General features: G+C 49.2%; 1 protein-coding gene across 1 annotated transcript in view; it reads right to left on the bottom strand.

Moving 5' to 3' along the window:
- Window positions 1-12,955, bottom strand: part of SLC5A9 (solute carrier family 5 member 9) — a 58,198-nt gene extending 45,243 nt beyond the window's left edge. Inside the window, exon 1 of the mRNA XM_065553800.1 lies at window positions 12,423-12,955. The gene's annotated coding sequence lies outside the window, so the exon portion shown is untranslated. The remainder of the gene's footprint in view (window positions 1-12,422) is intronic.
- Between the last annotated feature and the right edge of the window lie 7,015 nt (window positions 12,956-19,970).

Here is a 19,970-nt window from a genome sequence, read left to right as displayed (position 1 = left end):
CCGGTGATAATTAGTGGCTTTATAAATATATTGAGAACGAACATATCTACAAATGACAGCATAGCCGGGACAATCCAACAGGACAATCGCACACCTAACCTCCTACCTAAGGCATTATTATTAATTCCTTCCTTTGGGGTTTTTTGGAGTATTGGGTAGTTCATCTGACCCTTTGTTTTTTCTTAGTCTTTGCTTATTGGGAGTTTAGCTTGAGTAAAATCAAATTCCGATCTGGTGTAAATTTAGTTTCCATCCATAGCGATCCAACTGAAATGACATCAGTGGAGCGGAGCTCAGCGTCTGGCCCTGATTTAGCTCAGTCTTAGTGGATAATAATTTAGCAGGATCAGACCCTTTATTAAGTTCATACCCTCTTAATAAGAAGAGGAGGGTTTGGTCACGTCAGAAGAATGGAAGGAGACTGTATCCCTAAGAATATCTTGTACAGTGAGGTTCGTGATGGCTCTAGAAAGCGGGGTCGCCCTTTATGGTGGTGTCACGATGTGTATAAAAATGATACGAAGCCAATGTAGAAAGCTGTGAGGCGTGCACAGAATCCTGTTCAGCTGGGAGGATGGAAGCAAAGTGAGAAAGAAGAAAGCCGCGTGCTGTAATCTTGGAGAACTCAGACAATACATGGATCTGGGAAACTTGTAACAAGCAGCGTTGCTCTCGAATTGGGCTTGTCAGTCACACGTGGATTCATCACACATCTGGCTACACCTCTTGCGTGTACACCGTGATCCAGCGGATCGATGGTTGCCTCACAGCCCCTCTTGAGGGGATCATCAGAGAGCAGAATGAAAAACCGCCTTCCATCCTAGAGGGGTTACATGAGGATCCTTAAATAGCAGGTGGTGCTTGGGCCATCAAGCCAAGACTCTAGGGGTACAGCTACACGGCCCGTGGCAGCAAGTCTTCCAGCCTGGGTCAACAGCCTTGGGATTGTGGGACTCCTGCTAGTGCTCTAAATATAGCTGTGTAGACAGTGCTTTGAGGTTGCAGCTCGGCTCTGAAGCCCACCACTCCCACTAGGCTACAGACAACTGGGCACCACTCCGAGTCACAACTTCAAAGTGTGGTCTTTTTACACAGCTCTTTTTAGAGCACTAGTGCGAGCCCCAGTCTGTCAAACTGGGCTGCGAAGCTCACTGCTGTGGGCTGGGTGGACGTGCCCTGGGACAGTGGTTCTCAAAGCCGGTCCGCCGCTTGTTCAGGGAAAGCCCCTGGTGGGCCGGGCCGGTTTATTTACCTGCCGTGTCCGCAGGTTCGGCCGATCGTGGCTCCCAGTGGCTGCGGTTCACTCCAAGCCAATGGGGGCTGCAGGAAGGGCGGTCAGCACGTCCCTCGGCCCACGCCACTTCCCGCAGCCCCCATTGGCCTCGAGCGGCGAACCACGGCCAGTGGGAGCCGCGATCGGCCAAACCTGTGGATGCGGCAGGTAAACAAATTGGCCCAGCCTGCCAGGGACTTTCCCCTGAACAAGTGGCGGACCAGCTTTGAGAACCACTGCCCTAGGAGGTCCTTTCTACACAAGGAAAAGCAACAGGGCCAGCTCCAAGCCCATTCATCTCTTCCTCAGCAGTCAGCATCAAATGGGAGGAGGGGAGTGATTCCTGGTCATGGTAGCTCAAGCCAAGGAGAGACCCTGCTGTGAGCTCCAACTGAGAGAGCATTACGGCAATCAAGCTTCATGGTATTAAGTCTGCACCACCATTAGCGCTCAGTTTCCCCCCCATTACATAGAGGAGCCAAAGTTTTCTCCAGTGTCTCGTGTACAGGCTGGCCAGGTGCTGAAATCAGAAAGTGACTGCCCGGGTATTAGTCCTGGAAACACAGTGTGTCCCCCAAACTTTGGGCATCGTGTTTCTGGCTGTAAAGTGCCTGTCAGGCTTCCAGAATCTCTCTCTCCCTTCGGGGCATGCTAATTGTCAGAGGTGATGCCAGCACAGTGAGCATGCAAGACAATCTTTCCAGGCCTATCCTGCCTGCATGTCCGCAGACATGTCCATCTGGCACATGCAGTGCGAGGTCACCATGTTTCCTGCAGGAGATCATCATGGTCACTAGCAAAATGCTTTTCACGGCCAAAAACACTCAGAGAGGGACTAAATGCCACTAGATACTATTGGTCAGAACCTGAGCTGGGGTAATTTGCCATAACTCCATTGATGTCAGAGAAGTGAATGCAATTAAAACGTCCTCTTTCTGCCTCATTCTGATCTCAGTTATTGTGCATCAGCGTAAATATGAAGTAACTTGATCGGGATTGATTCTGGTCTTCCTTGCACCAGCGTAAATCAGGTATAACTCCATCAAGCCAATAGGAGCTCACTGGCATAAACTCGGCATAAACCTAGAATTCAGCATGCCGAGTGCAGTGGTGTTTCCCTGGACTGACTCCGTGTAACTATCGAGATCATTGCTTCCATGAAGTCACTGTGCATTGATTGTCATGTAATTGGGACTGTGGATGTCAACTGAGTCACTCTAAGGTTGGTGTAACTGAGAGTGAAATCTGGCTCAAACATGTGACTTCCACTCCCATCTGCTCACTTAGTGACACAACCAAAGCCCTGCTGAACCAACCCAGCTACAGGTGACTAAACCTGATTCTACTCTGCCTCATTCCCCACACAGCGAAGTCTTCATTACCGCTGATAGATGAAGGAGGAAGGACACGGTCAGGGTTTCAGGTTGAGTTTGCAGCAGTGGCCAGCTAGAAAAATCATTTTAGGAAAGAGTCGATTTAGCTTGGTTGAAACTGAGAGGGAAAGTGAGTGGGAACCCATCGTGTCATATTTACGGAGTGATTGCTCAGTCTGAGAACAAGCCTTTGAGATATTGGTTTTAACAAGGGCACAACTTTTGGTGACTCAAGGAGAAGGACCCTTGGTGTGATGGATGCCACTCACTCTCGTGTTTAAACCCTGCAAGGATCTCAGTGGAGTGAAAGTTGTCACGGGACATAACATCCTCTAGGTGCTAGCTTCCAGAGAGGGGAGGTTATGGGTATTTATAACCTGAATCCTACAGTGGTAGCCCCTACCCCTGGAGCAAGAGGATGGTGCCTGAAGAGAACAGACATGCCTTTGGGGCCCCCGTGGGGTCTGCAACAAAGCCTTGTGCTGGTGATTTCCCTGGCAGCAGAAGGGAACAGGAGGGGGATGTGATCCCCCCCCCAGCCCCCTGTCACCCTGTTGCCCCTGAGTAGAGGGCAAAAGACAGCCAGGCAGTCTCTGGCCTTGTGCAGAGTCCCAGGTGCTTGGGGAAGCAGGAAGGAAGCTGTGAATAGTCCGGCTTTCCCTCCGTCTGAGGCTTGGTCTACACTACCCCCCCTAATTCGAACTAAGGTACGCAACTTCAGCTACGTGAATAACGTAGCTGAAGTTCGAAGTACCTTATTTCGAATTAGTTGAAACTTACCTTGGTCCACACTCGGCAGGCAGGCTCCCCCGTCGACTCCGCGGTACTCCTCTCGGCGAGCTGGAGTACCGCAGTCGACGGCGAGCACTTCCGGGTTCGACTTATCGCGTCCAGACTAGACGCGATAAGTCGAACCCAGAAGTTCGATTTCCAGCCGTCGAACTTGCCGGTAAGTGTAGCCAAGGCCTCAGAGAGATCATCCAGGGAGTGGAGAGGAGAGGCGGTCTCCCTCCAGCCTTCCAGCACATCACTTCCAGGCCCAGCAACGGGCCTGCTGGAACCTCAGCCTGCAAAAAACGCCTCAGGAGAGAACAAGCTGTCCCTCCTGCCGCCAGCCTGCCAGCAACAGGAGACAGCCTGGCTCCCCTGCCACTGCCTGCAGCCAGCCCACACCAGAGACCCGACCTCCTGGCCACTGAGCTCGTGGGTTCCAAGCTTTAACGACTGTCAGCACTGTCCCAAAAGCGGGAAAGGGTTACTCCTGCTCCAGCAATCCCCAGGGGGGACCTGCTTGCCAATTCCCAGTATAACAAGGTGTGTTTCTATCAGCATTTTCTTACAGGCCAGCAACGTCTCTCCACGCGCACCCCCTGGATACCTGAGACACTGGGGGCAGACAGAACTGATGGGGGGAGACACTTTTGTTTAGGAACATCCGGGAGGTGTCACATGACCTTGTACACTTGCCAGCATATCCTTTAGTCATTCAAAAGCATTATTAATATTTCTAAGCATTTTAACTATTGAGTATTTTTACTGATTGTCTAGGTCTCTGTGGTCAAATCTTTACAAGGAGTTTATAGTTCTTGTTTTAATTTGTTTGCATGGGTGGGTCTGAATGATTTCTGAGTTCCTGTCCGGTGCCCACGGCCTCAGTGTGGTTATCCCCTTGTCTCACTGGAGGCACCGCCAAAGTAGCTTTTTTCTTTAGACACCGGGGCTGAGCAACTACCAGCAACACCGCGAAATGAGTGCAGATGACAGAAACTTTGGAACTGTCCAAAGACTGCGAGGTACCTCTCTCCTGTATACACATCATACAGGAACTGAGCCAGCACCGAAAGTTGGGCTACACAATGTCAAAAAGTCACAAGGCAATCAGAAGAACTAGCCACTACACAACCTCCTTGCCAGTTTTTCCTAGATGGGAAATCTATAAAGGAAAAACAATGCATTTGTAGCTCTTTTTTATGATATAGAAAGAAGATCTTAGTTTTTTTTTTTAATTAAAAAGTCTGCTTGTGTTAAACATTAGAATTTCAGATCTTGTTTTTTCCTGGAAGACTATGGATGACTGTGGAACTAGAGAGATTATGAGATCGCACGTACCAAGAACAAAGTGAAAGTTGAGAAACTCAGCCGGGAAGCATCTTTAGTCAGACTGAATTTGAAATTTACTATTCGTTTTCCAGAGAATCCGCTCAGGTGCCTCGTTGTCCTGGGCACAAACACAATCAGAGACCATCCTTGCACTGAAGAGCTTATAGCCGGTTGTCCCAATCCTGCCATCTCTGTGGGCAGAACCCCACCACAGTCTACGGGGCTCTATGGGAGTGCAGGGGTCAATCAGTGTGGAGCTCATTCAGGATCAGGGCCTGAGTTACGACAAGATGGATGGCTAGCAAGAGGCTGACTAAAAAATGTGCACATCTAACGTATTTGTTGTCTCATCGCACCTACGCTGCCCCGGCCCATTTGATTGTGTCATTCCACCTCGTCTTTTAGACTGCATGGTCTCTGGGACAAGGATTGTCATTTACGATAGTGTTATGGGTAAGGTTTGGGGTGGCTGCCACCTGCCACTCAGAACACATGTAGACAGGCTTTGTAATCAGGAGCAGGGCTGGCTCCAGCTTTTTTGCAGCCCCAAGCGGCGAAGCGAAAAAAAAAAAAGATTAGATAAAGCCGATCGGCGGCACTTCAGCGGCAGCTCAATCGTGCCGCTTCATTCTTCTGCGGCAATTCGGCGGCGGGTCCTTCGCTCCCTCTCTTCCTCTTCAGCGGCAGCTCAAAGAGGAAGAGAGGGACTGAGGGACCCGCTGCCGAATTCCCGCTGGAGACCTGGACGTGCCACCCCTTTCCATTGGCCACCCCAAGCACCTGCTTCCTTCATTGGTGCCTGGAGCCGGCCCTGATCAGGAGGGGGAAACAACAGCTGTTGCACCCAAAAACCCAGGCCCATGGGAACGCTAACGAGAAGCGGAATATCATAATCCCTGGTTCAAGAAGGCAGGGTCAGGGGCTTTGATTGGTGGAAATGTTTTGTGTGTGTTTGGGTGAGATTGAGGGAGACAGGATAAGCTGCAGGAAGACAGACAGAGGGACAGCCTGGGGAAGCCCAATGCATAGGGTTGCCACCTCTCCAGGATTGTCCTGGAGTGTCCAGGAATTAAAGATGAATCTTTAATTAAGATTATGTCTTGTGATGAAACCTCCAGGAATATGTCCAACCAAAATTGGCAACCCTACTACTGCATGATCCTGGAAGAAGGTAGGGAGAGGGCAGCTGGGTCTGGTGCTGACTGAAGCAGCTTGGGGCTATAAGGCAAGACGCTCGGTCCTGGTTTTGCATCTTCCTGTGTTCGCAGAGGCAGGACTTCATCCACTCCTTGTAAATAAAGAAGGCTGCCTCAAAGAAACTACCAGAGTCCGTCAGTTTCTACTCCCAACTGGAACATCCCCAGGGCCCTGACCAGCCTCTCAGATCAAAAAGGGGGAACGATATGTTTGCACAGCACTGCCTACCCTGTCCGGCTTTGGGCTAGCGGCCGCCTCTCTCTCTCTCCTAATTCAGGTCAGATCTCCTGACCTTCCAGCCTGGCCTGGCTGCTGTAGTGACATGGCCCACCAGCTAAATCAGTCATTAAAAAAAGCCCACTCTTGCCAGAGTATCCAAGGCTAAACCAAACACAGAGTCTTCCACTCCTGCCCTTCCCTCTTAGTCTGTCTTCTGTTCAGCTCACCCTCAGTGCTCAGCTTTCCCCATCCCTTGGGTCCTTTTTTGTCTCTCTCAAGCACCAACTCCAAGGGCTTCGTAGCTGGAGTCTCCCCTTCTGTCTTCTCTCCACCAGGAAAGGCCTGGTTTAGCTGCACGTCTCTCACGTGATTTGGATCATTTTCTCCACCGGGGCAGATGAGCGAAGTGTGTTACAGGTGGGCCTGGACCCTTCTCCCCTTAAAGAGCCAGTCAGCCTGTAGTGAGCTCCTGGCACAATCCATCCCTGCGGTGGCCTTTAGGCACTGTCGCAATATCAATGTTAAATAATGATAAACAACGCCAGGGAGTGGGGGAGGCAGGATGGAGTTACCTGTGACAGGAACGTGTGGGGAACAAACAAGAGACACTGGTGTTCCCAGGGATCCTGGCTGGATCACTATCCAGAGAGATGCTAACGAGAGGCAGCAAAGCCGTTCTGCTTTAGATCACTGCAAGTGAATAAATGCCCAGCCAAGGAATGACTGATTGCCTGACAACCGAATACCTAATCCATTCTCCTCCTACCTAGTACATCTCAGTTGGTGGAACCCACATCACAATGCAACCGCCCGGGTATGGGACCCCCACATGCTCAGGCACTACCATGCTCCCGTGTGGGTCAGTAGCAGGGCGCCCGGGGGCCTCTACATCCAAAAGCCACGATTCACCATAGGGCATGTGCCAAAAAGTGGGAGGATGAAATGGGTTTCAGTTGAGGGACGGATTAGGAACAACCCCCATTAGGAAAAGGGGTGGGTGGGTGGGGAATGCGCGTCAGCACTTTTTTCGCTCCAGCAGCACGGCTGGGCTGGGCTAATTATCCCCTCCGACAGGTCTTCCTCTTCCGCTGTGTGCTCAGCGGAATGATTCTTGACAGCCCGATCCCGAAATCTCTGCTCCCGTCACATTCCTCTACCCCTGCCTGGCGCTGATCAGACTGAAAGGTCTGCGCGCTTCGTGTTGTTTCCTACATCGCCCCTAATTAGGGAGAGAGACTTGCGGGCAGGCTGCAAATGCTAAATGAACATTGCTCAGCCCCACAGGCAGGCCTGAGTCAAGCAGCACCCCAGCCATCTGTGACAAGGCGCACCGAGCGGCGGCTGTTCTGAAGGACACTTCAGTCTCCACTGATGACACATTAGCAGCATCCCGTAGCGTGCAACCATTACTGGGGCCAGCTTTTCCCTTTGCAGCTCAGAAACATATTGTTCAAGTGTCTGGAGTGCCTAAATAAAGATGTTGCAATGTGTTAGCTGGCAGCGAGCCTGGGCACCACTGCCCTCTACTGGAGAGAATATCAGATCTGGTCTGTGAGCCCACAGAAACTTTCAGTCCCAGCTCTACAGAGCCGGTGTGGGGGGGAGGAGGGGGCGGGGAGAAGACCAGGATTCATGCAAAAGGAAAAAATCTGAAGTTCCTGGTGCTTGCCGATACATCTGGGATCGGGCTTATCAGCTGTATTCTGGGGGGCCAACCCCCAAAGTTCAAAAATCATGAGATTGACCAAAAAACACCAAAACCCTCATGATTTGGAAAAGATGGGGTTGTGTTTTGGGGCTGTCTTTGGATTTTTCAATGCCCCCCGCCCCCACACAGTGTGTCTGCGTGTGAAAGAGAATTGCCCACCCTCCTGCCTGTATTGGATACAGCAGTTTTGGCTCCCACTAGCTGCCTGATGGTGCTGAGCTTCCAGCTTCTCCCCAGACCCCAATATTCTAATTAATTAACTCTGTGTGCGTGTCCCCCAGCCCCACATCCACCTCTCCCCAAGGCCAGCAATTAATTACGCACTCCTCCCAGCCTCCACATCAGTTCTGCTCCCTAGCCCCACAGTTGCTCCTCCTGGATTTCTTCACCCTGCCCCCTCCCTTCCCAGGCCAGGTGCAGCAGGAGGGTGGAGGGAGGACCAGAAAAGCCACCCTGTTGCTCCCTGGAGGAAAGGGGAGCCATCTTGAGCTGCGGAGCACTTTCTGCTCTCTCCTCACCTCTGAGGATGGCTCCTGAGGACAGGGTTCCACCTGCTTCCTGCAGCTGTCCTGACTGGCTGTCCTTCCCCAGGAGATGAGCAAGTGAGAGCTTTTGGGCAGAGTGCCGGCTGGAAAGAGGCTTGAACAAGAGAGAGTTTCTTTGCTCACAGTTCCATCTATCTAAAAATCCCCCCTGGACTTTTAGATAGATGGTAGAAGGCAGCCAATCAGAGCGTTTCCCCCCCCCACCCCCAGGGCAGAGGTGACATTTGCAAGAGGACTCAGGTGTCTTGGTGCATGGCTGGACTGATTCCAGCCCCAGCCACACTTGTGAGGAAATCACAATAGCACCTGGGGGCCCCAACCAATGTCAGGGCCTCCTTGTATCAGGAGCTCCAAGTAGCTTACAATCTAAATAGACAAGACAAAGGAAGGGTTATGATCCTGATTTTATAAAAGGGGTATCAAGAAAGGTGTTACACCTTTTGGCTCAAGAAGTTAGTCAGTATATGGGGGGTTGGAGGCAGGGCTGGCTCTGGCTTTTTTGCCACCCTAGGGGCGCCGGGGGGAGGGCGGCGAGCCCGGCCAGGACCCCACTCTCCCCGACCGGCCGGAGCGCCGGGGGGAGGGCAGCGAGCCCGCTGCGGCTCCGCTCTCAGGCCGGAGCGCCCCGCCGCACCGCCCCCCTCCAGGCGCCGCCCCAAACAGATGCTTGGTGGGCTGGTGCCTGGAGCCGGCCCTGGTTGGAGGTTGTTCCTATTAGACAGAGAAATTGACGATGGAGTCAGCTATTTGTTTTCTGCAATCCTATTTACAAACAATGTACAAAGTGCTGTTTTCCTGTACATAGCAGGAAACAGTGTCTCTGTTCAAAGCCTCTTTCTAGCCAGCAATCTGTTCAAAAGCTCTCTATTAGATTTTTCTCAAGGTCACACTGCAAGTGCTTTTCCGGGGCTTCGTTACCATCTATTCTGTGTGCCCCTGCCCTGTCCCCTCCGCCCCCCGCACACACACACACTTCCACCAAACAATACCCAGCCTCCTATGTTTACATTCAGACCCCAAGGAAAACCTCTCAGACCACATGCCGGAGGAACTCTGATTCCAGCCTTGCATGTGGCCTATGGGTTATTTTTCTGGGGGGGAGGGTGTGTTTCCTATTGTTTCAGTTATCTATTCCATCAAGGAACTTCATTGCTTCTGACATTTATCCTAAATGAAGGTTGGCTGTTACACTCACCAGCTTGCAATTTATTTCACCCAACTTCCATCATAACAGAGGGCTCAAGTGATGTGCTCATAGTCACACAGGAAGGCTGTAGCAGAACAGGGAATGGAATCCACATCTCTTAGCTACAAGACTATTGCTTCATTTCTAGCCTCCACCTTCAGTAACTCTGGTCTGCCCATCCCCTCAAACAATGGGTGAAGAGGGCAGGGCAGATCAGACACCCTGCTTTCTTAGCTTGGCTTAGTATACTTAACAGGAGATCTTTTGAAGGAGCCTTAATTTCTTAGGATTATTTGGTAAATAAAATAGGTGCATACATAAATTCAAAGCCTCTCAGAGGCTGCTGAAGCCAAGAGAGTCCTGGGAGTAATTGCATGTCACTAGAACAAGCTGTGAATGAAGGACCGGCCAAGGCTGGTGCTGGAAGAATGAAAATCAAACATAATGAATTGTTACAGCTTGTGGGTGTGAGAAAAACTCTGGAACAGCCCAAGTTGTCAAACTGTGAGGTAGGGTTACATTCTCTCTCCCTCCCCCCACACCCGCCCGCTGGGCTGGCCTGATTAGGTGAATGAACTCAAGCTCACTACAGGGTAATCAGTCTTGCTCGCGGTAACCTTGCAAAAGCTAATCAGCATCCAGAAATGACAGCTCCCTCCAGGGTGCTATTTCTGTAGAAAAATGGCCCCGTGGCCGAGTTTAAATCCTGGGAAAAAATACTCTGGCACTCTCCAGTAATAGCCCCGAACGCTAATCAGCACTGCGATCGTAATAATAATAAATACTCCTAAACAGCGCCCGAATCCAGAGGAATGTGTCAAACTGATTTTCAAAGTTGATACAGCGATGGTCCAGCACCCCAGTATAAAACTATCTAGAAGCTATGTCCTAGTGCACAGCATCATTGAAGAAATTTACAACAGTGATCAAGAATTCCATATTCAATTGAAAGTCCAGGGAGGATTTTAAATAGACAGAATCGGATCATCCAAATTGGGATCTGGCCAGGACTCTACTCTTGGGGAAAGTGTCATGGGAGCTCCGATACTGCCAACCCAAGCATTCCAAAAAAAAAATCACAAGTCAGGCTCCAAGAAAATACTGATCGATAGGAAGAGGAGTCTTTATTTGCCTTCTGATTTCTGTGGGGCACATTTTAAAGCTGTTCTCCACAACCACGAGGGCTAGAAGTTTACTTTTCTTTTTCATGCAAGCTGAGCATCTCACATAATCACCTGATTCCAGGAGCTGGGGCTTTCAGGAAAAACACTGAATATCACGAGATGTGTGATAAATTTCTAAATGCAGGCAACACTAACACTTTGATGAGCACAAGTGGTCGGAGCTCAGTTTCAGATCTTGTCTGAAAGATGGCACGTCTTACAACACAACACCCCCAAATACTATGCTAATGTAGCCCACTGTTTTGCATATGTTACGTAAATTTGTCTTCCCGCTCCACCCTGGTGGCCGGCCCACAGAGCTACAGAACTTGTGGAAACCCATGATGGTACTAGTATACTAGGGCTTTGAGAAAAATGCCACCCAATGAACCTCAATGCCACTCCTTGCAGGGCCTGGATTTTTCTTTCCCCATCCAAGACACAATATCATGCGAGACTGGAGAAATTCACCCAGAGCCAGCTGAACATCACTGCAGCAAGATCACAGATCGAAGTGCTGTTTGGGGCCAGTTGTGCGGTATATTTTAGTATTCGTTTTAGGGTCTCTCTTTGGAGGATCATAGTAGAGTAACTTTAAAGCTAAGCACAATTGAATACAAAACACTGGAGAAATACTAGCAATATTAATATCAATTGTACTTGATTCTAACTTCTTTTCAGATCTAAGCTGTCTGGAAAGGAAAGGAACATATTTTTAAGGGGATCGGTGCAGTTGCATTCTCTATCACTGGCCCCAGTCCAGCAACGCTATTAAGTGTGTGCCCAACTATAAACATAAGATTGGTCCCCTTGAAGTCATTGCGGTTGTTCAGGTGCTCAAAGTGAAGCATGTGTTTTACTGGATTGGGAACTGTTTTCTTGCTTAAGAATTGTTTGGCTTTTTCAGGAATCTCCCTTGCCGTTATGATCTAGATTCCTTCTGCAAATCACATGGTTAATTTCTAGGTTGAATTAGGAGCGTATGTCTATCCTGCACTGTAAACCCAGCTCTGTGGAACCTGGGCTTGTGGACTCGGTGTTTCTAAGCCCACACTTGAGTGTCCACACTGCATTGCAAACCTGGGTTTACAGTTGCTGGAGTCGGGTCTCACAACCGTGCTAATGTGTCCACACTGCATGACGCACACCTCCTGAAGTGGGACTGGAGCTCGAGCTGCAGCCACACTGCAAAATGACAGGGTTTGGACCCAAGTCACAGTGGGACTTGGGCTTGGACCTCCTCCCCAGCAGGAACCCAGATCCTGAGTGCTTGCTGACCCATGTCCGACTGATTCGTGTGTGGCCAGAATGTGAATATGACAAAATATGAATGTACCCTGCCACAAAACATGTCAGTGAAATAATCCTGCTCACCACACTTGACAGCAGATGGCAGTATTGACCCATTAAGTTCCTCTTCAATAAATGCAAAGTAGAAAAACCAGGTTCATTCCCCCATCCGCCTGTCTTGTATTCCAGGATAAATTCTGACCTGGATCAAAGCGGAGTGGGAAGGGAACCGCTCTATATATGGATGTCCCTGCTTGGGCATATGGCCTAGGGTCTGCGTGGGAGAACTTGTCTGGCTGGGGCGCATTGGCTCTTAGAGGCAGCAGGAGATAGCATTGGGGCTAGATGAGTGTCACGGGGTCACTCACCACACTGGCACCTCCTGCTGGGCATTTCAGGAATTAGCTCAGTCTCAGCAGGTGTACCCTCAGGTGGTGGTGGCGCTCCCATCCTCGCCTCCGCCTGCAGACCCGTTACCGCTCCTTTCTCTCAGCATCTGCTTTGTGACACAGCCTTCTGGTCGTGTCACCATCTGGTTTCCCCCTCTTCCAGGGGTCTCCTCCAACAAGCATCCAGCCACTCCTCACAGCAGCTTGGCAGTCCCCAGCCGGGCTGTTCCTTCAGCAGCTGGGGGGCGGGGGGCGGGGGGGGGGGGAGGGGCCCAGGCCTGCCCACTACTGCGGGCCTTGGCCCAGGGACCCTGCAACCAGCAGCTTCCTGCTGCCTCTTCCTTCCCTTACATGGTCTCTAATCCCTGGGCCACTATCCCACAGCTTCAGTTCCTTCTGCTCCCGCCTCTGGCTCCAGCTCCTTTGCCCTCTTCCTGCAAGTCCTGGCTACCCACCAGGAGCCCTCTAGGACACCAGTCTTCTCCCTAGGGCTCCCTGCAGTAGACTCACTCACTCTGGTCTGCAGCTTCCTTTTATATGGGCCGGCTGGTCCATGATTGGCTGTTCCAGCCACCGCCCTAATTGTCTGCAGCCAATGCCTAATTGGCTGGATTGTCTTTTCTATATGCCCTCCCTCACCCCCTCGGGGGCCTCGGTGCAGCCGTGACTGGTTGGCACCCGTGCAAGGGGAGCTCGGTGAGGAAATCCTTGTGGAGATTTCAGTATGGCCAACCCCCAAAGTTCAAAAGTGATTGCCCCCCAAATCTTGAGATGGTTACAAAAGATGATACTGTGGGGTTGGGTCTTTCCTCCTCCTCTTTCTTCTGCAGCTCCAAATGTCTTCATACTCCCACTCCCAGGTCTGGGGGAGGAGCAGCTGCCACGGGGTCCTGTTCTCCCCCTTCCTAGATAGGGGTGTGTATGTGGGGGGGAATATGTGCAGGGATTTGTCCCCACCCTCCTGCTACCAGGCATGGCGCTGCAGGGGGAGGGGAGAAGCAGGGAGCAGACTGACCTTGAGTTGCTGGGTTCTTTCTGCTCCCTCACCCCAACCAGCAGCCTCAGATCTGGACCCATGCCTAATCTGCCCAAGGTTGGGGGAACTCAGTCTTTGCATCCCTCTTCTGAGCTGTGCTGTGCATTCTTCAGCCATAGCTGAGGCCCTCGGGCTAAATATACTTCACACTATTTGTTTCTGCTTGTGCTTAGCTCAGTTTGGATAATGAAAATAACTTCCTGGTTCTCATGCTCTAGCTTGACGGGGTCAGGTTGGAGGAAAAAGTAAGGAGTGGTACCCTCCTCAGTCTCTGACCGCAGTCCCAAACTGTATCCCTAAGCCTAGAACACTTGCTAAAGCACTCAGTGAAAGAGCCAACAAATGCTGACTTTTGAGTTGTTATCATTAGGTTTCAGAGTTAGTACCACATTGAGATAAACTGGGGCAGTTCCCACCTTTTCCTCCACTGTTGTTGTCAATCGTTTATTCTGAGTTATTCTATTGAGCCCATCACTGTCATTCGTATTCTTAAATGCACAGTAATAAAGGCCTCAACCAAGACTAGAGTTGCTAGCATTTTGATCTCTTGAGGAACTGTAATCCACAACTGAGGCCGTGGAGTTTTGCTGGTTTTGCTGCTGCAACATTAAAAAAAAAAAAAAAAACAATAAAACCCCCTCCAGATTTTTTTTTTTGCTGGGCCTTCTGACAGGCTCTCCATGTGCAGCAAATGCACATTTTACATCTAACACCCATTTAAATGTATCATTTGCCTTGTCCCAGAATGTTTGGATCTTGGGGCATCCCCCCGCATGCAGACATCTGTGAACAGAATACAGCCTAGTATTTCCATCATTCTTCCTACTCTCTTCCAACATATCACAGCAGGGATACCCTTGTGCCCATATGTGGCCTCTGGAGTCCTGCACTGCAGCCATGGCTGTAATGATACATTTACTTGCAGGACATTTTCCAGCCATTAGATGTCGCAGTGTGCTATAGGGAGTTCCAGCCACATTGGATATGCCCACACTGCAGCTGGGCATGTGCCTCCCACTCTGGGTAGACAGACACAAGCTAAATATAGCAGTCTGAGCGTTATGGCCTTGGCAGTGGCACAGGCTAGCCACCTGAGAACAGAACCAGGGGATCAGAGGGGCTTGTATGTGGGTGGCTAGCCCCCTGCCACAACCTCCACACTGCAATTTTTAGCATATGTCTGTCTACCCAGGCTGGGAGGCACGTGTCCAGCTGTAGCATGGACATACCCAGCATGAACCCTGGTAAACAAGGTAGACAAAGTTGGAACTAAAGTTGTGTGCAAAGCTGTTTTTTTTGGTCCATGGTTTCTAGCTTTTTTTTTTTTTAATTAAACACCTCACATTAAAGCCAGATTGTAATCCTGTATTTTACACTCATCTGATAACGGCAGGGCGAGGAGAAAGCTGATCAGCTGCAGAATGGTGAACTAAAGACCAAATTCTCTTGAGCCATTACCAAAGCTGTATTATACACAAATATGTCTGTTGCTGTACTGTAGTTACTGTAGCAGTTGTCCCTTTCATCCCTGTTTAATCCAGGCACCGGTATAGGGAGACCCCTCATGGTGACTTTATGTAGCACAGACTGCGTTTAGTTAGACTGCAACCTGGAAAGCCAGTGAGAATCACAGGATGTGTATGTGTCCACCGGTCTCAATACAGATTCCCATTTACAATCAGTTGAACATTGTCCAGTCTCTGCTGTACCAGGAGGGACACGAAAGTGGGCACTTGTATGTTCAAAATAGAGTCATCCTTTGGGGTCCTGGCAACAGCCCCAATGTATGGAAAGTACTGGGAAGAATTTCACCATTAATTTTAAGGTAAATCTGCTCCCAATTTTCAGTGACACAGACCAGTTTTAGATCAAACAGTTCATCTCACTGATTAATTAGTTCATCTCAGCCACTGTGGCATGGACGGAAAGACCCAGCTTTTCTTTCCTTTCCTTCTGGCCTTTCACACTGGCTCTGCTTGTATCAAACCACATTTCTGCTTAACTTCGGCATCAGGGGGCAGCAGCTATTCACTGATGCCAGGAGATCAGCATCTTGAGAAGCCTTGCACTTGAGAACAAGTGAAAAGGCCGCTGCTGTGTCTCTTCACACTGATTCCTTTTGAAAACAAGGTGCATAGCATCAGGGCTGTGTTTATTTTCCCCTCAAATTAGGGCCGCCTGATTTTAATTGAGAAATCTGCGATAATAAGTCATGTTTGTGCAGCTGTCATCAGAAATTCGCATGGCTTTTTTGGGGGGGTGGGGGGGTGAGGGGAAGATATTTACTTAAGCCCCTCCTCCGATCTCAAGCAGGGCAGGTTTGCAGTTTACACAAGAGCTCTCTATAGCTTGATTTGACAGGACTTTTTTCTCAGTCGGTCATTTCCCTTGCTCAATATCAAAATGTGTTTATGAAAGTGCTCTGCTGCAGGGCTAAACTGTGGCAATATTATGTGGTTTCACAGTACATAACACTTTGAGCGGATGCTCCCAGTTTCTGCACTTTGCCTTTTGAGGAATCTGCCATGCTTTTCTTGCCTTCTCAAATCCTCTTCTCGGTGACTTTTAAAAGAGATTACTGGGGAGGGGGTGGCTAAAGTTATAGGATTGGTAAGAAGATGTAGAGATCTCCACTAATCACTGTAATGATATAAAGTATCGGGGGTAGCCGTGTTAGTCTGTATCTACAAAAACAACAAGGAGTCTGGTGGCACCTTAAAGACTAACAGATTTATTTGGGCGTAAGCTTTCGTGGGTAAAAACCTCACTTCTTCGGATGCATAGAGTGAAAGTTACAGATGCAGGCATTATATACTGACACATGGAGAGCAGGGAGTTACTTCGCAAGTGGAGAACCAGTGTTGACAGGGCCAATTCAATCAGGGTGGATGTAGTACACTCCCAACATAATATAATGCCTGTATCTGTAACTTTCACTCTATGCATCCGGAGAAGTGAGGCTTTTACCCACGAAAGCTTACGCCCAAATAAATCTGTTAGTCTTTAAGGTGCCACCAGACTCCTTGTTGTTTTTGTAATGATATACTTATTTGCAATATATGATTCTGCCACTAGATGTCACTGTGTGCCATCGAAAGGTGTATTCCCTGGTGAACAAAGGAGACAAAGCAGGAACTCAATCTCTGTGGTAGCCTGTTAGTTTGTCTGTTGCTAGTGGCTGTTTTATGTAATAAACACTTTCTTCTTCTACAAGCAGATCTGTGGCTCCAGCTAGCATGGCAGTGCAAATGCTACCTGCTGGCAGTTTTTGCTGGGCACAGAAAAGGAGGTAAAAGCGGGTTGTGGATCCCTGATCTTGGGAATGGCTTTAAGCAATACTATATGGCCCCCAAGAGAAAGGGGCATTGTCAGGGTTCAGTGAACTCGGGGAACACTTCCTCCTCCCCATCCCAACCCCCATACATTGGAAGCTGTAGGGAGTAGGATCTAGCTACACTGGCTGCATACCCACCGAAGATTTCCTTGTGCTGTGGGAAGCCCCAGCTCAGGAGATGCAATCACCGTCCCACTCCATCCTGAGAATTTGGCCCGATCTCTCGACACATTAACTCAAACTTAACTTGAATTTGTCCTTTAGGCAACTTGCAAAAACGTCAGCTCCCGGCCTTTCCCTGGCCCTTCTGCAATGCCAGGTCTGCAGTAGTTTAATATAAACCAGGCACCACCAGTTGCTGGGGGAAGGACTGTCTGGGATGGGTATTTAGAGAAATGTGCTTCTCTGAAGCAGCCTGCCGAACGCCATTCCGGGGTTTATTACCTGCTGAAAAAGCCAGACATGCTTCAGGTGCTAAGTGAAGTGCAGATGTCCTGGGAGAAGCAGTGTGGATAGTTCTTGGGATAGAAACCCTGGGGGGTGAATGCAGGGATATTAATGCAAACTCTCAGAGGCTCAGGTCCGGCTCATCTGTTACAGTCTATCCCATAATGCACCATTGCTGGCTTCCCCCCCCACCTCCGCTTTGTATTAGATGTTGCATTTCCATCACCTGTGGGGCTTGGGTTTTTTCTGTCAGTCATAATGCTTTCTCTCTCCTCCACACAGTGTTCTGCAGCCCCAGGAATCAGTGTAGCGGGTTAAAATGGTATTGGGCAAATGACGCAAGGCTGGACCCCATGAAGCAGAAGCACACAATGGAGTCTCCCAATTCGGAGTGGAAAGGCGCAATTGCCAGCACTAGGATTTGAGCTACTGTGATTTATGTGGGGGAGACATTTTTTCAGCACAGACAGGGTGACTGGTGAGGAGGGCTTGGGGGCGCTGGGGTCGTAGATCAGAGAGTGCAGCTCAGGAATTCAAACCTTGGGAAGTGATGTAGATGCTGTCTACGTTGCCATCCTGGAGGACCCTCATTCCTCACCATGGATTATCAGGCTGGTGTGGGGGAAGCTGGCACTGCTCATGCCGGACCTGTTCTGGGGACAGAAATGGTCAGTTTACACCACCTGTCAATCGGACACTGAAACACACAAGGCCAAATTCTGAGCTCCGACATGCGGGTGCACATCGGTGTGTTCAGATCCAGGCGGGCACTTAACAGGCCAGTCTGAAATCCAAGATTGAAACGCTTCCAAATTTTGGCAGGGTCAGAGGAGAAGTCTCTTTAATTTTCGGTATAGTTTCTAGAAGCCAAAATCCCAACAGCATGAATGAAAACCTCATGGCAAACATAAAAGCAGTTTAAGAGAATTCCACACCTGCCTAAGACTATTAGAATTGGAAGCTGATCACTGCATAATTAATCTATGACACTAGCCTATTAAAACTTTTCTCTGAAAAGCATGTGTTATTTTAAAGTAGCCAACGCTGCACTGGTGTATAATTGTTTTATGGGCATTACACATACGCTTTCATCATTCCCCAGTAAATTACTTAAGAACATAAGAACAGCCGTACTGGGTCAGACCAAAGGTCCATCTAGCCCAGTATCCTGTCTACCGACAGCGGCCAATGCCAGGTGCCCCAGAGGAAGTGAACCTAACAGGTAATGATCAAGTGATCTCTCTCCTGCCATCCATCTCCACCCTCTGACAAACAGAGGCTAGGGACACCATTCCTTACCCATCCTGGCTAATAGCCATTAATGGACTTAACCTCCATGAATTTATCCAGTTCCCTTTTAAACGCTGTTATAGTCCTAGCCTTCACAACCTCCTCAGGCAAGGAGTTCCACAAGTTGACTATGCGCTGTGTGAAGAAAAACTTCCCTGTGTTTGTTTTAAACCTGCTGCCCATTAATTTCATTTGGTGGCCCCTAGTTCTTGCATTATGGGAATAAATAAATAACTTTTCCTTATCTACTTTCTCCACCTCACTCATGATTTTATATACCTCTATCGTATCCCCCCTTAGTCTCCTCTTTTCCAAGCTGAAAAGTGCTAGCCTCTATACATTATTCCAATATTGCTCCAGAGCACACTTTGGGATTAAAGTCCAAACTAGGTATTTTCAGCATTGAGCAAAGACATGCAGCATCTTTGAATCTCTGTGGTAAGCACAATCACAAACCCTCGCTCAGACTCCAAAACTCCAGTCATGCTTATCTCTTGCAACCAGTTGCTGGTTTCAGTGGCATTTCACTATTACCTTCAGGGCTGCTAATTCCTCTCCTTATTCATTTTTTTTCTTGTGTTGTTGCTCCCAGTTTATTTTTGCCATAAAAAGGTCTCCCTTAGTTTGGTGTTGAAATCAGCAAGGAAGGAAATCTGCTAAAAGGACTGAATCCGTCTAGGAAGAATTGCGGTCGAGGTTCATGTCAGTGTCATCTCCGGGCAGCCTTAAATCATCCCCAACCCGCCCACCCGCATTCATAATTGAAAGGATCTGAAAAGTCTGGCTGCTTGGTTCATTGTGCAGCAAAACTGGGGTGATGCCTTTAGCTGGTGCGAGCGAAAATATTTATAACTGTGAAAAGTTCTGCAGCAATTCAAGGAAAATCTGAGTGGAATGAAAAAATACAGCCCCTGTCTGCTGCCGTAGCAGAAACTCTGTTTGTTTCTGGCCCAGAGGTACGAGGCCAAGTTGTAACCCCACTGAAGTCAATAGGAGTTTGGTCACTGGCTGCAATGGAGATAGGATTTCACCCCACAGTCTCTTTTTCACCTCCAACCTTAGCAACTAAAATGGCTTCATATTTGTTTCTTTATTGTTTTTAATCTATAACTCCATTGATTAAGTTATTTGCAGCTCTTTGGCTTCAATGAGGCTAATCGGGTGCTTATAGCTTGGCGCTGTTTCCAGGGCCTCCTTCGAACAGGGGTTTATGGCTGTACTGGTCATTATGTGGGTCCATAAGTGGCCAAATTCATCGCTGGTGTAAGTCTTTTGGAATCACACCAGCTATTCATTTCACTCAAATATTTGTTCTGCCTGGTGCTGCAGATGGAGAGGCGTCGTGGCGAGGTCAGCGCTGAGGCCAATGAGAACTAAGTATTATTGGATTTAACCTGATGAAATCAATTGAGGGTTTAAT

The sequence above is a fragment of the Chrysemys picta genome, chromosome 8 (genome assembly GCF_011386835.1).
Source record: "Chrysemys picta bellii isolate R12L10 chromosome 8, ASM1138683v2, whole genome shotgun sequence".
NCBI classification, from domain to species: domain Eukaryota; kingdom Metazoa; phylum Chordata; order Testudines; family Emydidae; genus Chrysemys; species Chrysemys picta.
This window is presented reverse-complemented; position numbering and strand designations above follow the sequence as displayed.